Source organism: Callithrix jacchus, chromosome 9 (assembly GCF_049354715.1).
Source record: "Callithrix jacchus isolate 240 chromosome 9, calJac240_pri, whole genome shotgun sequence".
NCBI lineage: Eukaryota > Metazoa > Chordata > Mammalia > Primates > Cebidae > Callithrix > Callithrix jacchus.
The window spans coordinates 69651733-69664564 of record NC_133510.1 but is presented as its reverse complement, the minus strand read 5'-3'; positions in this window follow the sequence as shown (position 1 = coordinate 69664564).

Genomic DNA, 12832 nt, shown 5'->3' with positions numbered 1-12832 from the left:
TCAATTTGGAAAAATTGTGAATTTCACTCTGCTAAGGCTTAAAAATATCAACAGAATTCTCAAAGTAATACTTGGATGCAGAACTAAACCATGGATTTTATATGCTATGTACAAACTAAATAATGGGATGGCGTATGATAAATTATCACTGTCACAAAAAGATTACAAAACTGTTTTATTTCATCATATAAAGTGCTATCCTGTATGCCATGAAAATTGCTTAAAGCAATATCAAGCAACTCTTGAGCTTTTTGAAGTTGGAATTCCTTTATACTTTTAAAAGTTATTGAGGACCTTGCTTGTACCCATTACTGGAGATAGTAAAAAATAAAAAAGTTATTGAGGACCCTAAAGATCCCTTTTGAGGAGTCCTTTTGTTTATGTAAATTATAACTATCAATTTTGCCAAATTAGAAATTAAAACTGATAACTTTTAAAACCCAACACACAAGCACACATTCCATTAGTCCTCAGAGTGATGATGACATCACACACTGAGTGGCCTCTGGAAAACTCCACTGTACACTCATGAGAGAATTACCCTGAACAGAGCAAATTATATCTTAGCATTGCAGGTTCAATATCCCTTATCCAACATGCTTGGGACCAGAAATGTTTTGGTTTTCAGAGTTTTGGGGGGGAATATTTGCATATATACCATGAGGTATCTTGGGATGGGACTCGAGTCTAAACACAGCATTCACTTAGGCTTCATATACACATAATACATGTGGCCCAAAGGTAATTCTATAGAATATTTTCGATAATTCTGAGCATGAAACCGTTGTCTGCATTGTGACTATGACCTGTCACATGAGGTCCTGTGTAGAATTTTCCACTTGGACGGTCATGTTGAGGCTCAAACTGTTTCAGAATTTGGAGCAGTTCAGATTTTGGATTCTCAGGTTAGGGCTGCACAACCTGTATTCGAAAAATGGTTTTGACCCCACAGACTCCTTGGAAGAGCTCCAGAACTCCCAGGAATCCTCAGACCATCCTTTGAGCACTGCTGCTATAGAGTGATGAAAAGAACTGGTACCCTGCTTCTACGTGTTATGTCTAGACCTGCAAACGTGCAAATATAAGAGTTAGGAGAATCACTCTTACAAAACATTCCTCAAACGCCACATGCAGGTTTTGTGAATAATGCACTAACTCATGAGTATGTCCAGGACCATGAATCGGAACGGGAAGAGATACAAGAATTGGGACATTTGGCATTTCTGGGAAAGGATGCTTTGTTAGGTAGGAGTCTATTACATTCATTGGATCTGTGAAGAAAGCTTGGATGAGCTAATCCTGACTCCCTCCTGTGCTCTGCCCTCAAAGCAGTGTTGTCTCCCACATGGCAGTTCCACAACCCACAAACCCTCCCAGCCTTCAGGTTCTAGCGCTTTTGGCTCCAAGGACACGAGGTGAGAGGTGTGAAGAAGCATTTCCCTGCGGCCTGACCAGTGTTGGTCATGAGAGCGAATGTTTGGGTTCCAGGCAGTGCTGTGTCCTGAGAGTCACCAGTCCTTCAGATGTCTCTGTTGTGGATATATGTGATATGGCAGAGCCCCCTAAAGCCCTGGGCCAGAGCAGGACCCCCTGGGTAGTCTGGGTACAGTGCTCCTGCATAGATCTTAGGACACAGAATCACAAACTCTCCGTCTCTGAAGGGAACTTCGGTAGCCAGCCAGCCAGCCCACCACTCAGGTAGCAAATCTTCCACATGTGGTGGCAGAAGTGGTCTTACCATGGAGGTAAGAAAGCTTAAACTTCAGGACCCGGTTTGCAGAGGCCCTTCTAGGACCCTGAAACAGGGTCTAGCCATGCATTCACATGGCCATATATTTTTGTATATTTTATAATTTTTATTTTTCTTAAAGAGCTCTCCACAAGTTGTATCGGCTTCAGGAACCATGCAACCTGAACCCGCCTCTGCATAGCTAGGCTCTTCCTTGCAAGGCACTTCTCTTGAAGGAACATTGAATTTTGAACCAGAAGAGCTGGATTTGAGCCACAACTTTGTACCAACTAGCTATGTGACTTTGGAAATAATAACAACAGCTGACATTTATCAAGCTTTACTACATGTCAGGCACTTGGGCTAAGCTTTTGCATGCTTCATTGCGTGTAAAATTCAGAAATGCCTCTCGACTTCTCAAAGTGTCAGTTTTGTCTTTTGTGCAATGAAAAGGACAACATCCATGTGTTTTTCCCACTCAGTTCTGTGCATGACCTGAGGGAGGGCCCTGCCTTAGTCATCACTGTGTCCCCAGCGCCCAGCCCAGTGTCCGGCTCATAGCTCCATGATGTCAAGGAGGTGCGCAAGTGCCTCATAGCTGTGCTGACAAAGGCAGTCGTCATGTGCACTTTGGAGGCCGGCAGCTTCGTAGTGCGAGCTCGAAGGTCTTTTCTCCTGGGGTCAGAATCACCACCATTTCCAAATCTAGAAACCTGGGTAAGTTGCTAACCTGTATAAGGGAGTAAAAATGCTGGTAACCACCTCCAAGACTGTTCGAAGGATGCAATAGGTAATCTACCTAAAGCACCTAACCCATGGCACATAGTAAGTATTTGACACGTTAACTATTACTAGCAGGCAACAGACAGATTTATTATAAATCACCTCCTACCTTTGCAAGGGCAAGGACTGTATGTTGCCCAGATTTTTTTCTTTTTTTTTGTTTTGAAACAGGGTCCTGCTCTGTCACTGAGGTTGGAGTGCAATGGCCCGTTCTTGGCTCCCTGCAACCTCTGCACCCCTGAGGTCAAGTGATCCTCCAGCCTCAGCCTCCTGAGTAGCTGGCAGGCCCACACCACCATGCTCAGCTGATTTTTCTTTTCTTTTCTTTTTTTTTTTGTAGAGATGGGGGTTTCTCCATGTTGCTCAGGATGGTCTTGAATTCCTGAACTCAAGTACTGCAATAGTGGGTGTGAGCCACTGTGCTCAGCCAATTTCTCTTCTTTTTAAAAATATTTGTTTCGAAATTTACCATGATAACCATGAATTACTTTTTTATTGAATGTCTTAGTCCATTTTGTGTTGCTATAAAGGAATATCTGAGGCTGGGTAATTTATAAAGAAAAGAGGTTGGCCAGGCACAGTGGCTCATGCCTGTAGTCCTAGCACTTTGGGAGGCCAAGCCCTGCAGATCATGAGGTCAGGAGATCGAGACCATCCTGGTCAACATGGTGAAACCCCATCTCTACTAAAATATAAAAAATGAGCCAGGCGTGCCATGCTCCTGTAGTCTCAGCTGCTTGGGAGGCTGAGGCAGGAGAATCACTTGAACCCAGGAGGCAGAGTTTGCAGTGAGCCGAGATCATGCCACTGCACTGCAGCCTGTCCACAGAGCAAGACTCTGTCTCAAAAGAAAAGGGGTTAATTTGGCTCATAGTTCTACAGTCTGTATAAGAATCATGGCACCAGCATCTACTTCTGGTGAGGACCTCGGCCTACTTCCACTCATGGTGGAAGGCGAATGGGAGCTGGTGTGTCTGGAGACCACATGGGGAGAGAGCAACTGAGAGGGGAGAGAGGTGCCAGGCCCCTTTTAACAACCAGCTCTTGCAGGAAATAATAGAGTAAGAACTCCCCATTATGGCACCAAGCCATTCATGAAGGATCTGCCTCCGTGAGTCAAACACCTCCCATTAGGCCTCACCTCCAACACTGGAGATCAACTTTCTTTAAAATATATATATTTTTTTTTCTTTTTAGTATCTTTTCTTTAGACCAGAGGGGATCAAATTTCAGCATGAGATCTAGAAGGGTCAAATAGCCAAACCATTGCATTGGGACAAAATTCATATAATGTAAAATTTACCCTTTTCTTGATGGAGTCTTGCTCTTGTCGCCCAGGCTGTAGTGTGGTGGCACAGTCTTGGCTCACTGCAACCTCTGCTTCCCAGATTCAAGTGATTCTCCTGCCTTAGCCTCCCAAGTTGCTAGAATTTACAGCCGTGTGCCACCACACCTGGCTAATTTTTGTATTTTTGGTAGAGATGGGGTTTCACCATGTCGGCCAGGCTGGTCTCGAACTCCTGACCTCAGGTGATCTGCCCGCCTCAACCTCCCAAAGTGCTGGAATTACAGGCATGAGCCACCGTGCCCAGCCACAAATGTACCCTTTTAAAGTACACAATTCAGTGGTCTTTAGCATATTCATAAAATTGTGCAACCATCACCACTACCTAATTCCAAAACAGTTTCATCACCTCCAAAACAAACCCCACACCCGTTAGCAATCATTCCCTGTTATTCTCTGCCTGGTCCCTGCGACAACAACTCTACTTACTATCTCTGTGGATTTGCCTGCTCAGGATATTTCATATAAATGGAATCATGAAATGCGTGGCCTTTTGTGATTGACTTATTTCACTTAGCATGTCTTCAAGGTTCATCTATGTTATAAAATGTGTCAGAATTTCCTTCCTTTTTAAAGCTAAAGAATATTCTGGCCGGGTGCAGTGGCTCACGCCTGTAATCCTAGCACTTTGGGAGGCTGAGGTGGGTGGATCACCTGAGGTCAAGAGTTCAAGACCAGTCTGACCATCATGGTGAACCCCCATCTTTAAAAAAAAAAAAAAAAGGAAGAAATAAAAGAATATTCCATTGTATGGACATAACACACTGTGCTTATCCATTCCTCTGCTGGTGGTCACTTGAGTTGTTTCTCCCTTTTGGCCACTGTGGATAGTGCTGCTATGAAAATTGGCAGACAGTGATCTGCCTGAGTGTCTGTTTTCAGTTCTTTGGGGGTAGGTACCCTAGGAAATGCTGGATTATTCAGCAATTCTATATTTAGCATTTTGAGAAAGCCCCACACTGTTTTCCATGGCAGCTGCACAACTTAACATCCCCACCAGGAATATACGAGGGTTGCCGTTTCTTCAGGTCCCTGTCCACCTTTCTTAGTGTCTCTGTTTTTATTATAGCCATGATAGTGGGTGTGAAGTAGTATCTTGCCATGGTTCTTATTTGCATTTTCCTAATGACTAACAATGTTGAGCATCTTTTTAATGTGCTTATTGGCCATTTGTATATGTATTTTGGAAAAATATCTATTCACATCCTTTGCCTATTTTTAAATTGAGTTGCCTTTTTATTGTTTAGTTGTATGCATTCCTTAGATATTTTGGAAACTTGATCTTTATCAGATATGATTTGCTAATATTGTCTCCCATTCTATCAGTTGTTTTTTTCATTTTCTTGATGGTGTCCTTTAAAGCACAAAAGTTTTAAATTTTGATGAAGTCCAATTTATCTTTTTTAACTTGTGCATTAGATGTCTAAATTGCCTGATTTGCCTTATTAAAGATCAAAGAGATTTACCTCTGCGTTTTCTGAGAGTTTTATTATTTTTGTTTATTTAATTTTTGTAGAAATGGGATCTCTCTATGTTGCCCAGGTTGGTCCTGAACTCCTGGCATCAAGTGATCCTCCTGCCTCAGCCTCCCAAAGTGTAGGGATTACAGGCATGAGCCACCAAGCTTGGCTGTGTTTTCTGATAGTTTTTTTTTTTTGAGACGGAGTTTCGCTGTTGTTACCCAGACTGGAGTACAATGGCGCGATCTCGGCTCACCGCAACCTCTGCCTTCTGGGTTCAAGCAATTCTCCTGCCTCAGCCCCCCGAGTAGCTGGGACTACAGGCGCTCACCACCATGACCAGCTAATTTTTGTATTTTTAGTAGAGACGAGGTTTCACCTTGTTGACCAGGATGGTCTCAATCTCTTGACCTCGTGATCCACCCGCCTCGGCCTCCCAAAGTGCTGAGATTATAGGTGTGAGCCACCGCGCCCGGTTGTTTTCTGAGAGTTTTAAGTTTTACCTCTTACATTTAGGTCTTTGATCATTTTTGATTAATTTTTGTTTAGGGGTCCAGATTCACTCTTTTGCATGTAGATAATCCAGTTTTCCAGGATCATTTGTTGAAAAGACTACGATTTCTCATTTCTCCTATTGCCCTGGCACCTTTGTTGAAAACCAATTGTCCATAAATATATGTGTTTATTTCTAGACTACCAATTCTATTCCATTGATCTATTACATCTATCCTTATGCCAGTTACACACCGTCTTCATGCTTGATACAGAGTATGAATGTAGCTTTGTAGTAAGTTTTGAAATCAGGAGCCTGTGTGGTGGTGCACACCTGTAACCTCGGCTACTTAGGAGGCTGCGCTTGAGCCCAGGAGTTTAAGACCAGCCTGAGCAACATAGGAAGACCCTGTCTCAAAAAAAGTTAAATTAAAAATAAAAAATTCAAATAGTTGGAAAGTAGCAGAACCAGGTGTGACTCCACAACTCTGCTATTAAAAAAAAAAAGTTTAAAATCAAAAAGTGTGATTCCCACAACTTTATTCTTTTTCAGGATTGTTTTGGCCATTCTAAATCATGAATTACTTTCCTAGAAGGAAAAAAATATGTTACTATTAACAAAATCCTGCATATTCAAGTCATTCCAACCCAAATGCTATGTCTCCTAGGGAGCTTTCCCATACTCACCATTTGGAATATGCCTTTCTCTGGACATTTTGTTAGTATTCCTCTTATAGTGTTTTGTATTCAAATGAGGCTGCTGAGATCTCCAATCTTATTGGAAGATAAGCTTGTTGAGGGCAGGGGTCTTGTTCACTTGAAAGTATTTCTAGGGCCAGGCACTGTGGCTCACGCCTGTAATCCCAGCATTTTGAGAGGCTGAGGCAGGCAGATCACCTGAGATCAGGAGTTTGAGACTAGCCTGGCCAACATGGCAAAACCTTATCTCTACTAAAACTAAAATTAGCCAGGCATGGCAGTGCATCCCTGTAGTCCCAGCTGCTGAGGAGACTGAGGCAGGAGAATTGCCTGAATCCGGGAGGTGGAGGTTGCACTGAGCTGAGATCACACCATTGCATTCCACCCTGAGCAACAAGAATGAAACTCTGTTTAAAAAAAAAAAGAAAAGAAAGAAAGAATTTCCCATGGCCCCTGGCATGGAGCCTAGGACTGTGGTGGGGCTGAGGATTTGGTGAATGAATGAATGAGTGGATAACTAAATGAATGCTACTGAGTCACTCACAGCATTTCTATTCTGATCAGAACCTAGGCAAACATCCTTAACAAAGAAGTACTTGGGAAATGCATTCATTAAATTAATGGTCACGCCTCTATTGACAAGCATAATCATGTGTTGTTTCACTGGAGGTTTCTTTAGTTTATTACAGTCATTATAATGCTTGTCAATATGAGAAAAATGTGCCCAAATTACTTGAGAAATTGTGTGTGAATTGCACACTCAGGCGTTCCACAGCCAAGGCTCAGCCTCAATCAATACGGTAACCCAATGACAGGTCTTATCAAACTCTGGATCTTGCTTAAGCTAAAATATTTTTAGCTTTTGAACTGTGCTCTGAACAGGTCTCTTAATTAATCTGCTAATGATTTTCTTTGTTTAGAGGGATTAGTCCTAATTGATTCTAATATATACTCCCAGAGATACATGCACTTATATATTCCCTTAAACAATCCTGACAAGAGAGCTAGAGCATCAAAACCCCCGTCCTCAGGAAGGGCACAGTCTAGAATTGGAAGCAGTACACCTATTTCGATTAGTGGGGTGAGTGCTATGTCACATGGTGGGTCCAGAGAAGGAGTAAATGATTGATTCTGCCTGGGAGGCAAGGCAGTGCCAGGCCACATCCCATATTTGAACTGAGCCTTGAAGCACACCTAGGACTTGACCAGGTGGAGACAAGGACTGGAGGGTTTCAGGCAGGTTTTCAGCAGAAGGAACAGCTAGAGCGAAGGCATGTTCATAGGCACATACTTGTACCAATACACACTCATACACTCAGCTGCATTCTTCACCCAAGAACTGGGCCAGCCTGAAACTGGCTGAAGGATGTTATTGTGTCCACCTAAGTCAGCTCACAGCTTGGAGGTCCACCAGGCCCTGGTTTGCAGCTGTCCTTTCCCCAGGAGGGCATTTAATATCTGCCATCCCCTGCCCACTTTACCACCAGTGGAGGCCCTCTCCTGTCATCAGGTTGGACGTTCCCCTCAGGGTCCTTACTCACTGCAACTGTGACTCAAATCCCAGGAGGCTCCGTGTGTCTGGGCCAGAGATTACTGGTCCTGATGAAGCTTGGGTATTGCAAGATGCAGAATTTTCCACCTCCCTGTGCTGGGGCCTTTGGCTGACCGGCCAAGCTGTGGCGGCAGAAGGAGGGCCTCCACAGCACTGTGGACGGCTCACGGTGGTGTAATTCTTTCCAATAGTCAACACATTGCTGAGAAACAGGCCCAAGGTGCTTTCTTCCATCCTTCAAGATGAGTATTTATTAATCATTGAAATTTAAGTTTCTAAATTGTAATTGAAGTATACAAACATACTTTAAAATGCACGTCATTAGTGTGCAACCTGATGCATTTCCACCCACTGAATACACCTGTGTAACTGGAGCCCTGGTCCAGAAACAGAGCATGGCCAACACTCAGACTCTCCTTCCCCTCCAGGTGCTGCCTCCTCCAAGGGTGACCACCGTCCTGGCTTGTAACAGCATAGATCAATTCCTTCTGGTTTTGTACTTTATATAAATGGAATCGTATAGTATGGACTCTCTTGGCACTTACTCTTGAACAAACAGGTTGGTCAGAGACTCTGGAGAGAGAAGGCAAGGGGGTATTAAAAGACTGCTCTCATGAGGAATGAACCTACAAATGTAAAACGGAGTAAATAACGTGTATGAGGGTCTCTGTGGTCCCCCGGAGGGTAGGAAAGGCAGGTGGCCTGGTAGAAAGTGCTCTGGTTGGCCGGGTGTGGCGGCTCATGCCTGTTATCCCTGCACTTTGGGAGGCTGAGGCAGGAAGATCACAAGGTCAGGAGATTGAGACCATCCTGGCTAACATGGTGAAACCCGGTCTCTACTAAAAATACAAAAATTAGCTGGGCGTGGTGGTACACACCTGTAGCCTCAGCTACTCAGGAGGCTGAGGCAGGAGAATCACTTGAACCCAGGAGGCAGAGGTTGCAGTGAGCCAAGAGAAAAGAAGAAAGTGCTCTGGTCCAGGAGTCAGGGACTTGTGCTCACATTTGATATGTATCCATGGTTTGCTGTGCAACCTTAGGAAAACCTCTTTCCCTCTCTGGACCTCAGGTACATCCCCTGCAGGGTTAGGGTGGATAATTTCCTACCTTTTCACCAGAGGAGACACTGTTTATTATCTATCCCCACCCCCACTGCTGCCCTGGGTGCCATGCTTTGAAAAATGTTTCTGACTGAGCAGACTGCACGTGAGTGATGATTAATTTGTTTCCCCATTTCTTATTAACTGGAAGAAAGACCCATGGAGCAGACTCAGATCTGCAGCAGATAGCAAGTGGTGCCACCCTAGGTGGACAGAATTCCAGTCAAAAGCAGAGGCTCTTTCTGCCTGAGTGACTTGACTACAGCTTCATATCAGGGAAGTATGTAGAGCCTAGTGTACCCAGTGCAATTTAGCAAATAGCTTGAAAACACTGAAACTATTGTGCAGCCGTAAGCTCTGGGCCCTGGGCCCAGGAACCACTGAGAAGACAATCACTAACTTACCTTCCAGCTCTGCTAAGTCAAAGGTCTGGGGTCACCTAGCTGTCCTTGAAATTGACTGCAGAGTCATGGCATGTGAAACCCCTCCCCTGACCTGGGCCCCAACCCCATCCTATGTCCTTCACCCCAGCAGGACCCCTGCCCAGCCCGTGGCTGGAGTCCTAGGATACCCAGGGCTATCTCGTGTTGCTCCAGGGACTATTCGGAAATTGCTGATAGGACACGTAAGTCAGTAGAACACTGTGATCACTTCTCCCTACAGCTCCAGGAAGCTCCCACTAGTCCAGGAAGAGAACCTCCGGGCGATCTACAGGAATGCTGCCTGGCCCCTGCGGGCCTCTCCTCCTGCAGTCCTGGCTGCCCAGAGATCAGGCTCCAGGGCCTCACTCCCTTCTGTTTCCATTTCTGTCCATGATCCTAGGATAGGGTGAAGTCTGCTTGAGGACATTAAACCCCTTACCGGGAGCCAGAACCACACCCAGAATAAGTCAGAATCCAACTAGAGCTGGGAGCAAAGAGGGAGAGAGCTTATCAAGGAAGGACTTGGTCAAAGAGAGCTTCTTGGCCAGGTGAGGTGGCTCACACCTGTAATCCCAGCACTTTGGGAGGCCAAGGCAGGCAGATCACCTAAGGTCAGGAGTTTGAGGCCTGCCTGGCCAACATGACAAAACCTCATCTTTACTAAAAATACAAAAATTAGCCAGGCATAGTGATGGGTGCCTGTAATCCCAGCTACTCAGGAGGCTGAGGCAGGAGAATCACTTGAACCCGGGAGGCAGAGGTTGCAATGAGCCTAGATTGTGCCACTGCACTCCAGCCTGGGTGACAGAGCAAGACTCCGTCTCAAAAAAAAAAAAAGAGAGAGAGAGAGAGAGCTTCTTGGAGAAGGGAACTTATGGATGGATGCAGAGCTCTATGAAATGAGGGTGTGTGTCTCAGGTGGGGACATTGCAGCTGCAACAGTCTCCATGCAGTATTCTGAGCAGTAAGAGGGTGTGCAGGGGTGACCAAAAGGTCACCTCTGGAGGAATGAAGTAGCCAAAAATTCACTAGGGTGATGAGGTAGGCAGGAGTGGCATGCAATGGGTCTGCTGAGAATGTAGAACTTGATATCAAGACACCCAAAAGCCTCCATTGGATATTTAGACATGCTTGGGGCAGATAACTGAATGGCCAAGGACAAACAGCCCATCAGTCCAGCATCTGATCCATTTTCACTGTCTGCAAGGCAGGTGGTGGGCCTTTGCACATAAAGGGGATTGAGGGGTGAGGCCAGTAGTGTGACCTTGGGATGAAGGAATGCTTGCCTGCTAGTCCACCTGGGTAGGCTTCTTGAAAGAGCTGCAATTTCTGGAACAATGTGACAGGTGAGACAGAGGGCTTGGTTATAGGAAACAGTTTCTGAGCATGTGCTCTGGGCTGGCACAGAAAATAAGGGTGAAGAGTGGTGACCCCTGCCCTGAGGGCACTGGTCTTCTATGGAAGAAGGCAGACAATGGGCAACTGAGCATGGCATGGTTGAAGAGCTTGAGAAAGCTGTGATGGGGGATGGGAAAGTGTCTAAAGTCAGCTGAGTCTGAACTGTGTTTTGACAGATAAATAGAAGTTCTCCGGCTGGGCTCAGTGGCTCGCGCCTGTAACCTCAGCACTTCGGGATGCCAAGGTAGGCGGATCACCTGAGGTTGGGATTTTGAGACCAGCCTGGCCAACATGGAGAAACCCTGCCTCTACTAAAAATATAAAATTAGCCAGGCCTAGTGGCGCATGCCTGTAATCCCAGCTACTCAGGAGATTGAGGTAGGAGAATCGCTTGAACCTGGGAGGCAGTGGTTGCAGTGAGCCAAACCGTACCATTGTACTTTAGCCTGGGTAGCAAGAGCGATACTCCATCTCAAAAAACAAAAAACAAACAAATAGAAGTTCTGAGGGGTGAAGTGGGAGCATGCTCAGACACACACACACACACACACACACACACACCCTGACCTTAGAGTGGGAGCCCCAAAAGAAGACCCAAGGCCATCCAAAGCATAGTCACAATCACAGATACAGACATTAGTCTCTGGGGCGCAGGTGACTCCTGGCACAGTGAGCCCAGCTAGGGCACAGCCTGGCCTCTGGCAGAAGCATGGGTGGTAGATGCAAGAGCATGACTTTGGCCAGACCACTGGTGGAAAAGGGAGGTGGGTTCTGGCAGGACAGGTTCCCTGAGACCGAGCAGCACTGAGAGTGTGTGGCCGTGGAGTAAGGGGCCAGTGAGGAGGGTGATGGTGGGACACCTGTGGTGGGAGTTAGTGGCGGTTCAAGTCATGAGGGTGAGGTGGCAGCGGTGGCTGTGGCAGGGCAGCACTGCGGGGTGGTTAGATGCGGGGTTTTCAGAGTCCAGCAGACCTTGGTTTGCATCCCAGTGATGGTTGTTACCACTTCGAAGACATCCGGAACTTGGCCTAACACGTGGCTCCTGGGGGACTGGGGAGAGCCGGTCAGCGTCACACAGGGAGCTTTCTCAAAGTGCCTGTGCCCCCTGGCCCACATTCCCGCCCCTACTTCAGACAGCATGGCCTCCAGGCAGGTGGACAAGCATAGTGCCAAGGCCCCCACGGGTAATTCTGATCCATCCCTGACACCTTGTCTTTCTGCCCCAGAATGACTGTCCAGGAAGGCCATTGAAGAAAAGGAAGAAGATACTCTTCCTCTCAACTAAATAAACCACATGCAGCTCAGCCCAGCCCAATTCAACAAACTAGCCTATTCATTCAACACATTTTTCTCAAGCATCGACACTGGGCCAGGCATTGGAGACCCAAGACCCAACTCTGTACCCGTGGTGGGGAAAACAGTCCAACAGTGCTGTGCAGCTCTGTGATAAGGAAGATGAGAGTATTATTCCTCCTGGCATAAGGGACACCCAGGAGGGGCAGTCTTGGCTCATCAGGGAAGGCTTCCTGGGGGAAGAGTAGGTGAGGGCCAGGAGCCAGCCAGAAAGGTGAGAGATGGCCTTTCTGAAAGAAGCAGCCACCTGCGCACAGGCTGGAGGCAAAAGAGCAGAGCCGGCTCCCAGAAATGCTGGGAATCAACGTGTGGTCTGCAGGAGAGCAGAGGCAGAGAGACCAGGGAGCTAGAGTTCAACCTGCAGGCAATCGGGAGCCAGGGAAGGCTCTTTCTGAGGGAGGCTGGGGTGCACCCCAGGGCCTGTGGGGAGAGACCCCTGCACTCAGAGGATGACTTTGTGGGCTGCCCTGGGCTTCTTAGCAAGAGATACTGAAGGCCT